Source organism: Triticum urartu, chromosome 1A (assembly GCF_056163025.1).
Source record: "Triticum urartu cultivar PI428250 chromosome 1A, HENAU_Tu73, whole genome shotgun sequence".
Lineage (NCBI taxonomy): Eukaryota > Viridiplantae > Streptophyta > Magnoliopsida > Poales > Poaceae > Triticum > Triticum urartu.
The window spans coordinates 213640165-213652730 of NC_141873.1; positions in this window are offsets into that span (position 1 = coordinate 213640165).

A 12566-nucleotide genomic window follows, 5' to 3' on the forward strand; every position below is an offset into this window, starting at 1 on the left:
TTAAAAATCATTTCAATGGTGTTTCTTTGAGTGGGCCCTAACCCACAGGTCTTTTCCCAGGATCTTACCTGACTCTTTTAATTTTTTCTGAAGCTATTCTCAAATCTTTTCAAAGTGTGACGTAAGAGTGGATTCCATTAGTCATATTCCTTCTCCAAGATCGCTTTCAAATTATTTTCATTGTTGTCTCAACCGCTTCGCTTTTTATTCTCTCGGAGTATCTCAACAATTTTTGGTGGTGTTTCTCATCGTTATTCTCAACATTTGAAGACCGAAGAAGAGTATTCTTCTAAATCTTGTCTGTTCTCTCGAAGATTCGTGGTTCTACTTCATGTTATCCTCTCAAATTATTCCGTTTGTCAGAAATTCTTTTCTTACCCATCCAGAGTTTTTCAGGAGTTGTTTTCATTTCTTGATCATCCAAATGTCATCATTTCAGAAGATTTATTCGTTCTCAATGTTCAGCTCTTGTTCACCAATTCTCCTAAATTGTTATGTCTTCATTCATCTCCAATTTCTTCCGGTGCTTCGTTCAAGTATTCATTAATCATTTCACGATCTCTTCATTATCTTATACCTAGATTCACTCAAGTATCTTCGTTCATTTCCTAATTCTTTCCGACGATTCATTCTCTTCTCTTCGTTCGTTTTCAATTCTTACGGTGGTCCACTCAAGATTCCTTTCCTCTTGTTATCATATCAATTCATTTGTTCTTTTCAAGTCCTACCGGTGGTTTGTTGAAGACCTTACCAAGTTTACGCTATATCTCTCCAATCCGTTTCAAGAAGAATAAGTAGTATGCTAAATCCATTGGTTGTCATCAATTTAATTTGATGAAGGATAAGCATACAATAAATCTTATTCTTATTTCCTTGAGGTGATTCAATTCTTTTCTTCCGGAGATTGTTCATGATGAGTAAATTCTTGATTACAAGTGATTCATCTTTCTTTCCGGAGTTGTTCATCGTATCACATTCTTGGTTGGAGATGCTTCATCTTTTCTTTTCCGGAGTTCCAACTTTTTCCGCATTGTCTCGTCGTGAAGCTCCATCTAAATCATCGCAAGGCTTCATCTTTTTGTTTTCAAGCTTCTTTTCCTTGCGACCATCTTTTTATCTATCCGGAGTTCTTCGAGAGTTTCTACATGGTGGTTCATTAAAGATTTAATCCATTCTCGAAGTGTTCTTCAAGATTCTTATTGGAGGAGCTCAAGTATTCTTTTTCTTGCATTCCGAAGTGCAATTCCTTCTACCTTATCTTTTGAGGTGGTGTTATGTCATTCTTGATAATTTTCCCTTCGTGTTTCATGATTCACAAATATCAAGAATGACATATTCTAAATCCATCATTTTCTCTTCATTTAGGAGATCTTTTAAATCCATCAATCTCTTCATTGGAGTTATCTTGGTATAGATTTTGCTTAAAGCCTTCCCTAAGGAATGTTGCTATTATGGTGTTTATCAATGATCCAAGTTTCCTCCTATTCTCGCGGTGAAAGAAGTTTTTCTATCTCTTCGTTTCTCTTAGCTAATCAATCTTTTGGTAGTGGCTAGTTGCCACCTCATAATTTTGAGATGTCTCCATAAGCCCACGAGGATCATATCCTTTCGTATTGATTTTCCAACAACTCCGTTCAATCCTTCTTTTTAAGGATGCTCTCTTAAATTCATTTCAGGTAGAACATGTTGTTTTCCTTCTCCGTTCTCTTATTCCGACAATCTAGCTTTTAGTTGTTCATTCCGGAGGCATTGTGATGTTACTCTCTTTGACCCATCATCTCATTTTGTAAATATCATGTTCTTTTCCGTGCTTATCCGTTTAGCAGGAGTGTTCTCTCCTATGCTCAAGTTCTTTTCATCTTATCAAGTCTTGCGTCACTTTTCAACCGGAGTGCTGTTCGAATTTGTCCTTCCTTGTTCCTTGTTGATTTCGCTTCAACCGGAGTGGTTTCAATTCCTTCTTGTCCATTGCGCTCGTCATTCATAGCTTTGCAACCTCCAAGGTTCACATGGTGTTCCTGGTTTCTCTTTTCTACCGGAGTGCTCTCAATTCCATTCAACTCTGTTGTGTTCTTTCTTTCAAGTTTTCAATCTCTCAAGGTTCATTGGTTCGACTCCTTTGTCAAAGGAGCAACTTAGTTTTACCTCTTCCTTCTTCCGTTTCTCTCCGGTGCCATCCCTAGATCTCGGGGTGAGATCTCTTGTAAGTGGAAGAGAGTTGTGACGCCCCAAGACCGGCGCTCCAGATGCCTTCCATGGATTCTGAGATTCGTCGTGTGATTTGTTTGGTTCGTTACATTCATCCTTGCATCATGTGCATTGCATCATGTCATCTTGCACCCCTTTCTAAAACTCACATAAATAAATTGCATGGATCTTTGATCCATTTAAATCGAGGTAATTCACATGGTGATTCCTCTTTATAACATATCCTCCCAATATGTAGGGAGCTATAATATAATATCCCATTTATTTGAAATTAACCACAACCAACTTGCATTTTAAAGTTCCTTCCGTTTGCACATATCCTAAATCCATGCTCTTTCCTCTTTTGAATCCATTTGAAGTTCTGGCGCTTTGCAATACAACGAAGTAGCTGCATGTCTATTCTATTTCAAGTTTGTTCCCCCAAGCTTTGCCAACATTTCTTACCTCTTTTATCGAGGCTCCTCCTAAAATCTCAACATTTTTGGACTCTTCGAAAACCTAGTCCCAATTCAAAACCATTTGAATTATATTCAAATGAATTTGAATTTTTATCTTTCCCTAACCTTTTCTCTTCTCTCTTTTTCTTCTTCCTATTTTTTTATTTTCTGTATTAGAAGAGAAGTAAGGTGAGAGGGAGCCCAGCAGCCGCACCAGTTGGCCCAAGGCCTAGCCGGCCCTGCCTATCTAACCCTGGGCCGACCCCACTCCTGTCGATCTCTCCTTCTCCCTCTCGTTTAGTGTCCGCCGCCACCAGCCCGATCCCCCGTCTCCGTCTTGATTCCCAGGTCCTCCTCACGCCGGCGCCTCCTCCTTGCGCAACTCCGGCGACTCCGCACCTGCATCTCCACCGGCACCGTCCATCCCCATCGCCCTGCTGCACCACCCCTTCCTTCTCTTCCATAGCTCCTCACAGCCTTCGCGCCCCTGCCACTGCTCCCAGCACCGGCGACCCCTCCGACCGCAGAACCACGCCACCGCCGTGCCATTTCGCCTCCTGCGGCCCCTCTACCTTGCCGCTGGGTAACCATAGCAGTGCCATGGCCTTCCTCCTCCCACACCCTACTTCTCTGCGCTCGATCCCATGGCCGCGCCCTGTCGCCGTTGCTGCTCCATGCTCCGCCTCTAGCCGCCTCCGTCGTGATGCCGCCTCACCATGGACCGACGCCCGCCGATCCCCACCGCCTGCCTTCCCCCTCTTCGCTCCCATCGTCAACCATGCGCCTGTGTTCCCCGAGCCAGGAGCCCCAAGCGCCATGGCCTGGGCTCGGCCTCGAGGTCCTTAGCGCCGCGGTGCCTGCTGCTTGCTCCGTCGACCCAGCCACCACGTTCCTGCCGCCGCTTCCATGCAAGTCCAGTCTTGTGCCGGAGACCCCAGAAGTTCGGCGCCGCATCGTCCCTGCTTTGCAGCGAGCTTCTGCTCGCGTTGACCGCATCCCACGCCAAAGGCCCAGCTGCTGTCTCGTGCACCTCTAGTGCTTGCTGCGCAGACACCAAGGTTGTTGTTGCCTTTGCCCAGTGCATCTACAATTGCCGCGAGCACCACATCCGATAAGCCCGCTACCTTCGGACGCGCCTGGTTCGTTTTGTTCTTGACACCGTTGTTGGAAGCCTTTTGTGATGTTCTGTCTTGGATCATGCCAAGAGCACCTCAAGTCCGACTACGGTGTGATGCCCCGACCAAGACCGCAAGTACCCGTCGACCCCCGGAGACCTTGGATACACCAAGTTCGACTACCTCCAACATGTACAACTACCGTCGCCATGGGTTTTGTCAAGTTCCTCTACCGATGACTCGAACGGCTACGAAACATGTACCACTACCGTCGACCCGCGAAGGCCCGATGGACGTCAAGTTCCTTGTCGTGACCCCGAACATCTACGGACACGAACATCTACTTCCATCTACACCGAATTGAACTCGAACCATTCCGAATATGCACGCTTTGAAGGTATAACCGCCGAGAACGACGCCCATGGATGAATGCATGTTATGTATGAGTTGCACCACTTGTTTGCACCGTGCCCGACTTGTTTTGTGCACGACCCTCGGATGCCTTGCCGCCATTGACTCGTGGGAACCCAGTATCCAGAATCACCCCACCATCCTTGCATGACACGCTTCCGTCATAGTTTCTTTTGCACCGGTATCTCAATTGAGTTGTCGGATCATCGGAATGTTGCCGTGGCACCATTTCCGTTGTCGTCGTCGTGGCACCCCTTTTCGTTCCGCCATGGTGACCACATGCTTCATAACATGCCCATGTCAACATTCTCTTAAAAATTGCATAACTTGCATTTGTCATCCGCATCATGATAACAACATTTAAATGTTTAAAATTGTTGTTTGCATTAAATTGCTATATGCACATGAGGATTTACCGGAATTGGTGTTTGATGTTTCTGTCCTTATTTAAACTTGCCTAAATAGTTAGTTTAATTATGCTTCACCTCTTGCCATGTTTAACAACATTTAATATTGTTGGGTACATAAACGGGAGAGAACTAGATAAATGAATGTGGGGTTTTGTCAATATGTAACTCGTTGCATATTGAGTTCCACTTAATTTGTAGTATTGTTTGTTGCACTTTGCCATGCCATGCCTCTTTAAACCGGACATGCATCATACTTCATTATGCATCATGTCATGTTTATGTGATGGTTGTTTACCATATTGTTTGCTTCTTTCTGGTTGTGCTTCTTCTCAATAGTTTCGTTTATGTTGCGATTGTGAGGATTCGTTCGACTACGTTGGTTCGTCTACTTCATGGACCCGATCTTCTTCCTAGCGGGATTTCAGGCAAGATGACCGTCACCTTGGATCTCACTACTATCTTTGCTATGCTAGTTGTGTCGATGCTATCGCTATGTTGCGGTACCTACCACTTGTTTATCGAGCCTCCCAAATTGCCATGATAGCCTCTAACCTTTTCACCCTTCCTAGCAAACCGTTGTTTGGCTATGTTACCACTTTGCTCAGCCCCTCTTATAACATTGCTAGTTGCAGGTGCAGTTGTAGGTTGTCCATGTTGGGACATGGCTTTCATGTATATCTTGGGATATCACAATATCTCTTATTTAATTAATGAACATATATACTTGGTAAAGGGTGGAAGGCTCGGCCTTATGCCTGGTGTTTTGTTCCACTCTTGCCGCCCTAGTTTCCGTCATCCCGGTGTTATGTTCCTCGATTTTTGCGTCCCTAACACGATGAGGGGTATGGGACCCTCTCGGTGTTTTGCTTTGAATAAAACTCTTCCAGCAAGGCTCAACATTGGTTTTAACATTTTCCTTAATAATACTTGAACCTAATAATTAATTGGCATAGGGCATCGCGAACCCGAGGATTTTTCTTCATAGTAGGGGGGCTAGTGCTGATGGTGTCGGTCCCAAACGGGCAGACTGCGGGGCCGCCTCGGGGAAACTCGAGGTATTTGGTATATACCTGTAGGCTGACCCATCCGGTTGTGTCCTGAGACGAGATACGCGCGACTACTATCAGGGTGTCGACACGCCGGGAGGCTTTGCTAGATTAGTTTTACCATTGTCGAAATGTCTTGTGCACCGGGATTCCGAGTCTGATTGGAGGGTCCCGCGATGGAGGATTGTCTCCGCGGATCGTGAGCTTGTCATGGGCTAAGTTGGGACACCCCTGTAGGGTTTAAACTTTTGGAAGCCGTGCCCGCGGTTATGTGGCAGATGGGAATTTGTTAATATCCGGTTGTAGAAGACTTGAAGTAAACTCTGTTAAAATACACCAACCGCGTTGTGTTACCGTGATGGTCTCTTTTCGGGGAAGTTCGAGAAGAGAACACGGTTGGGTTATGTTTCACCATAAGTAGTTCATGATCACTTATTGATCGTTACTAGGTTGCGACCATTGCGTAGTTTCTCACGTTAATCTTGTATTCGTATGTTAGCCACCATACTTTGCTTAGTCGCTGCTGTAATCTCACCACCTCACCCCTTCCTTACCCATTAAGCTTTGCTAGTCTTGATACCCATGGTAATGGGATTGCTGAGTCCTCGTGGCTCACACATTACTACAACACCAGTTGCAGGTATAGGTAATGCGATGATCATGATGCGAGAGCGATGTTTATTGTTTTGGAGTTCCTGTTCCGCTTCTTCTTCGTTCGAGGGATAGGTTCCGGGTCGGCAGCCTTGGCTAGCAGGGTGGATGTCGTTTGAGCTTTTGTTTGTGTTTCATCCATAGTTAGATGTTGATTTACGTAAGCTGTGTTGATGTATTCTTGCGGCATTTGTATGCCTTGTATGTATCCCCATCTATTATGTAATGTTGATGTAATGATATCCACCTTGCAAAAGCGTGTCAATATGCGGTTCTATCCTTGGTGGGACCTTCGAGTCTCTTTAGGATAGTATTGCATATTGGGCATGACATTCATCATCCTCATTGGCGCCTCTTCAATGATGTGTGCATAGTTCATTGTAGACCTACGGGTCCGTAGGCAGTAGCTAGATGGCTTCCACTCTCTCTTTTGATTCTCAATAGAATGGTCTCTTGGTGATTTCTTTGATGTAACTCTTTTTGCTGTGTGTTTGTTGGGATCCGATGAACTTTGAGTTTATGATCAGATGTACATATCCATGAAAGTTATTTGAGTTTTCTTTTGATCTCTTATATGCATGATTATTTATAGCCTCGTATTTCTTCTTCGAATCTTTGGTTTAGTTAGGCCAACTAGATCAATTTTTCTTGCCATGGGAAGAGGTGCTTTGTGATGGGTTCGATCGTGTGGTGTTCTTTCCCAGTGACAAAAGGGGCAGCAAGACACGTATGTATTGTTTCTATTAAGGATAACAAGATGGGGTCTATTCCTACATGAATAGATCTTGTCTACATCATGTCATCGTTCTTATTGCATTACTCCGTTTCTCCATGAACTTAATACACTAGATGCATGCTGGATAGCGGTCGATGTGTGGAGTAATAGTAGTAGATGCAGGCAGGAGTCGGTCTACTAATCTTGGACATGATGCATATATATTGATCATTGCCTGGTTATTGTCATAACTATTTGAGGTTTTATCAATTCCCAACAATAATTTGTTTACCCACCGTGTGCTATTTCTTGAGAGAAGCCACTAGTGAAATCTACGGCCTCCGAGTCTCTTCTTTATCATATTTGCTTTGAGATCTATTTTTATTTTTAGATCTATTATGCCAAAACCCAAAAATACCTTGCTACACTTGATTTTATTACTTATTTTATTTCGCGTTTTATCGAGAGCTATTTATCCGATCTACCACAAACTTATCTACCTTTTTACCATGGAGGGATTGACAACCACTCTTACGCGTCGGGTTGCAAGTATTTGTTCTTTCTGTGCAGGTACCATTTACATAGTGTTGCTCGGTTCTCCTATTGGATTGATACCTTGGTTTTATAACTGAGGGAAATACCTACCGTAGTTGTGTTGCATCATGCCTTCTTCTTTGAAGAAATACCGACATAGCTTCAAGCAACATCAGACAATTGATAGAAAACCTGGATAGTTATGATGTTATTCATGGCATGATCATGCACATAGGCATTATGTCTGTGACAATTAGACCAACTCCTGCCTGCATCTAGTACTATTACTCCACCAATCGACCGCTATGCAGAATGCATCTATGGTATTGTGTTCATGACAAATAGAGTAATGCTTTAAGAAAGATGACATAATGTAGACAGAATAAAACCAAGAAATATGATTGAACCCCATCATTTTTCCCTTAGTAGCAACAATACAAATACGTGCCTCGCTACCCCTTCTGCCACTAGATGAGGACACCGCAAGATTATACCTACTACTATGCACAACTTCCACTGAAGATTTACTCATCAAATGGCCAAAGAAAACACATAGATTGGAATGTATTACATAAATATAACAATCACAGATAATAAACTTCAGAAAATACTGTTGCAGGTGGAGACCGTAAGTGGATATCTTTCACGAGTTGGAGGGGCATCCATGAAGAACATGAAGAACACGAATAACAAGAGGGGAAATCACAAGAAGAACACTCAAGAACAAGTGCAATCACACATCCACTAGACCAACAAACACACAAGATCCACAAGGCACATGAATAATCGAAGGGAAGTAAGATACATGATAGAATTCATCCCAAATACTATGAAGGAGATGAGGTCTTGATGATCTAGATAAATCCTTCCCTCAAGGGGGTCTTGTATCCCTAAGGATCTTCTCTAATGGGGGTCTTGAACTCCAATGGGGTCTTCTCTCTCTCTCAAGAGGAATCCCACAAGGGTAGGTACATGAGCTAAGCTCTAATGTGTAGATTTATTCTTAGCTATCTCTAAATGGAGGAGGAAGAGGAGCATATATAGTCCTAGGCAATGAAGGGGTAAGGAGGGGAGAAATGGTAATACAAGGTGTCAGTGTTCAAACCGGCAGATCTCGGGTAGGGGTTCCCGAACTATGGATCTTGGATCGATGGGGAATAAGGGATGCGGGACACGATATTTACCCAGGTTCGGGCCCTCTCTAGGATGTAACACTACTGCAGGATGGTCCAAATGTGACACTACGATCAGAGACCCTTCGACGAAACTGTGTGCGATGCCATAATCGCAAACGGTGGTGTAAAAAACCCGTCAAAAAGGTGCAAAACGTTTGCGATGACAGATGCATGAAACACGGTTCAGATTTTAGTTGCGTGTGCGATGCAGGGCATACGGTTCAGCTCAATTAACTGTTTGGGATGAGGAGGAACAAAAGAAATGGGCAGCCACATGAAGGCGTGTGTGATATACACCATACAGTTCAATAGGATGAACTATGTGTGATTAGGCAACACAATGGAAATGGTTCAACTGAACAAGATGTGTGTGATACGCGGCAAACAGGTCTGTAATCAGAAATGTGTGTGAAGACCAATAATAACACAGATGATTGCTGCAAATAAGCTGTGTGATTTGCTCTGTCTATAGTAGAATAACATGTATATATATAACTGAAATAAACATCCAATTACGTAAGTGACTATACAGATCATTCGCACACACTTCAATTAACAATTGCATGCATTCTAAAGTAGGAGAAACGACTGTCTAGTCATCTACTTCTTGTGACGCTCCCGCCACTGCTATGTGGCTCGACCCCTCATCTGGGTCAGGAAGAAGACAGTTCCTCATGTCAACGATCCGCCTATACATCTCGTAGCTTATGTACGCGTCCATGGCCGCATACTTAACATGTTGTTCATCCAGTCTCTCATGCCACACACGGTGTCGGGCGTTGTTGTCCCTATTGCTCTCATTCTTCATCTTCATGTAGTAGGGGTCGATGATGGCTGAGGCGAGGTCAACTAGGGAGTTTAGCTTGTTTTTGTCGCTGCCCCAGACCTAGTAGTGGCGCTGGATGTTGACAAGATTCAGGCATTTCAAGCCCTAAACCTTGAGCGCTTTTAGATCGTTGGTGGTGTCCACTGCAGCGAAATTGTAGTCGGAGCTGTTGATAAACTTGGAGAAAAGCTCGCAAGGCGTTGTGGTCAGGTGGTAGTGGTAGACGAGGACGTCATGTCGCACGCACAACTGGGTGACGGCAACCTTCTGATCATGCCCGACATGACCCATGGTGTACTCGAGGTCGAAGTCGACCACTTGGTACTTGTCCTTGGGAAAAGAACTACTCCATAGTTTGGATGGAGCTCTCCACTGAGACCGGATCGTTCGTATACACCACCGAGAGAGCCTTCCCCCTCACGTGGGTGTCCATGACGTGTTGCGTGGTGAACTCCCGCCATTGTCGTCGTTGGCTGCTGGGAGCGCCATTGGAGCCACGGGGAGCGCCATTGGAACCGCTGGATGTCCTCTCTGTATGTGTCCTCATGGGTGTGCTTATTGTGTCATGTGAGACGAGAGATGAAGGTAAATGGCCGTAGGAATAATAGGGGGCCGGGTGGCGTGGATTCTCGGCGCGTCCGCATGGCAGTTTTTGCAGCGGGTAACTGCATCGTCGCGCCACGCCCGAGCAACCGCATGCACACGAACGTGCGTGATCGTGCGCCGACCCAAACACTGGCAGCGCGCATGAAGGGACGAGGGCAGAGCACCCGGAGGGACACGAGAGCAAAGCGCGCGCGGCGGGACGCGAGCAGAGCTTGCCGCGACCGCCTGAACTGCATGCAACCACACGCAAAGAGCAGTTGAACACACAGGAAATGGTCGCCTATAAGCCGGCCGACAATTGCATCGCTACGTAGAGAGCGGCCATGTGCTACCACCTCTGTCTAGTCTATAGTCCCCTTTATATTCTGTGCCATACTTTGCACTCAAATTTAACCAACAAAATGTTAACACACGTTATAAAAATTATATAATTGGAAACTATGTTCAAATACGAATCCAACTATATAATCTTTGGCTACATGCATTCATATTTTATTAGTTAAATAATACTTATAAACCAGGACGGGGGTATAGTAGGTAATTAAATTGCAAACATTTTTTTATTAACCGTATGTGTATGTGGCCTTTCGTCCTCCTCTCGCATGTCTTGTCACCCCGCTGCCGCAGACGGCTTACAGCGCAAGCTTGCGCAGCGCGCGGGGACGTTCTTTTGGCCAAACGGTGGCGCCAATGAATCATAGGTGAGCCCATTCCCGCGCAACCTCGCAGGTTCCCGCGCATGCTTCCCTCCCGACTCGTTGAAATCCCCCAAAATCCCAATGCTTACCGGCCTGCTATAAAAACCCTCATGGTCGGCGAGTCCTGCATCGCATTTCCCCTCCCTCCCTGTAGCTTATCTCGTCTACTTCTCCCACAATCGCCAATGGCACTGGTCCGTCGTCGTCGCTCAGCCACTCCACCGTCATCAGAGGACAGCTCCAGCTGGGAGGCTACACCATGGCAGCGGCGCAGTCCCCGGAGTAGTGTAGTGCGCGTGGCATCCCTGTTGGGTGTGCGCGGAACACCCAGAACACGCTCCGCCACTGGTGCCAATCGGCAATTGTTGCTGGCCGCCGTTGCCGCCACCACCTTCGAAAGCCAGGGCCATCGTCCGCTCCGCCGCCACGGCCCGAAGGCGGGAGTTGGCTGTCGTGGCCGCCACCCCACTGCCGGGCATCGTGGCCATCACCCGCTCTGCCACCACGGCCCAAAGGCGGGAGGTGGTGGTCGTGGCTGCCACCCTGTCGTCGGTTGCTGTGGCCGCCAGCCCACCGTCGACCGCCGGGGTCATCACCCGCTCCGCCACCGCCTCCCGAAGGCGGGAGGCGGAAGTGGATGCCCGCACATGCGTCAGCGACCTTGCGCGCTACACCGAGTTCCTGCGGGAGGAGGAGGAGCACCCCGTTGAGCTCGCAAAGAGCCTTACCGCCGCCGTGCCCGTGGAACACGCCGCCTCAGAGGCGAGGAATCAGGAGATCTATGAGGAGAACCACCACTTCAAGAGGGGTCGTCTAGAGAGGCAGAGGGCGTTCGAGGTGAGCGCCACTGAAGCTGCAACAGCGGCAGGCACCGTATTGCGATTTCCCAGCTCGTCGGTAGGCTCCTCCTCCTCCGCCTCTTACTGAGCACGCTCGGCAGAGGAGAGGCATCCAGAAGTAGTACAAAGCCCCTCTGCAGTAGTAGTAGTATCTAGGGGCTATTTTGTTCAGTTCATCTGACTGTAGATGTGGTGGAACTGTACAACGTACTTAAAATTAGCTAGTATATATAGTTGAACTAGCTATTTCAGTACGTGGTTGGCAACAATTGGGGAAAAGTTTGGTCGGTTCAGCTGTCAAGTTGAACTGTTTGTATAAATTAAGAATGACTACTTAATCTATGAATGAAATTTATGCTTAATTACTGAATTTTAGTTGCAAAAATTAGATACTGCTAGTGATTTTTAGCTTCATATTTTGACAAATCACAGTCTTATAAGGTTGACAAATGGCAATGTTACTAGATCAACAAATGACAATCTTTCCAGTTTGACAAATGGTAACATACCCAATATGACAGATGCAAATCACACCAAATTGTTTGTAAGTGGTTGCATATGGGTCATCCAAAAGAACCATTTGCGTTGAAGAGATGCACAAATCCTGCTCTCATTTTGCATCATGTCATCCCGGGGTCGACGGGCGGGGCATGGGAGAACGGCAGCTAGCGGCGCTGAGAGGTAGCCTTCGACGGCAGCATCCCATGCCGCTGAGGGGGGCGCGCGCACAGAGAGGAAGGCGGGCGGCCATGGAAGTCAAAGGGTTCACTTCCTAGTGAGCCTGCATAGCGTACATCTCGCACGCTTCCCGGTGCATTCGAGGACAGCTTGCATGCCTCTCGGCCAGCCTGCGCACCGGATTGCGCTCGCACGCCTCCCGTTCAGTCAAGGTCAA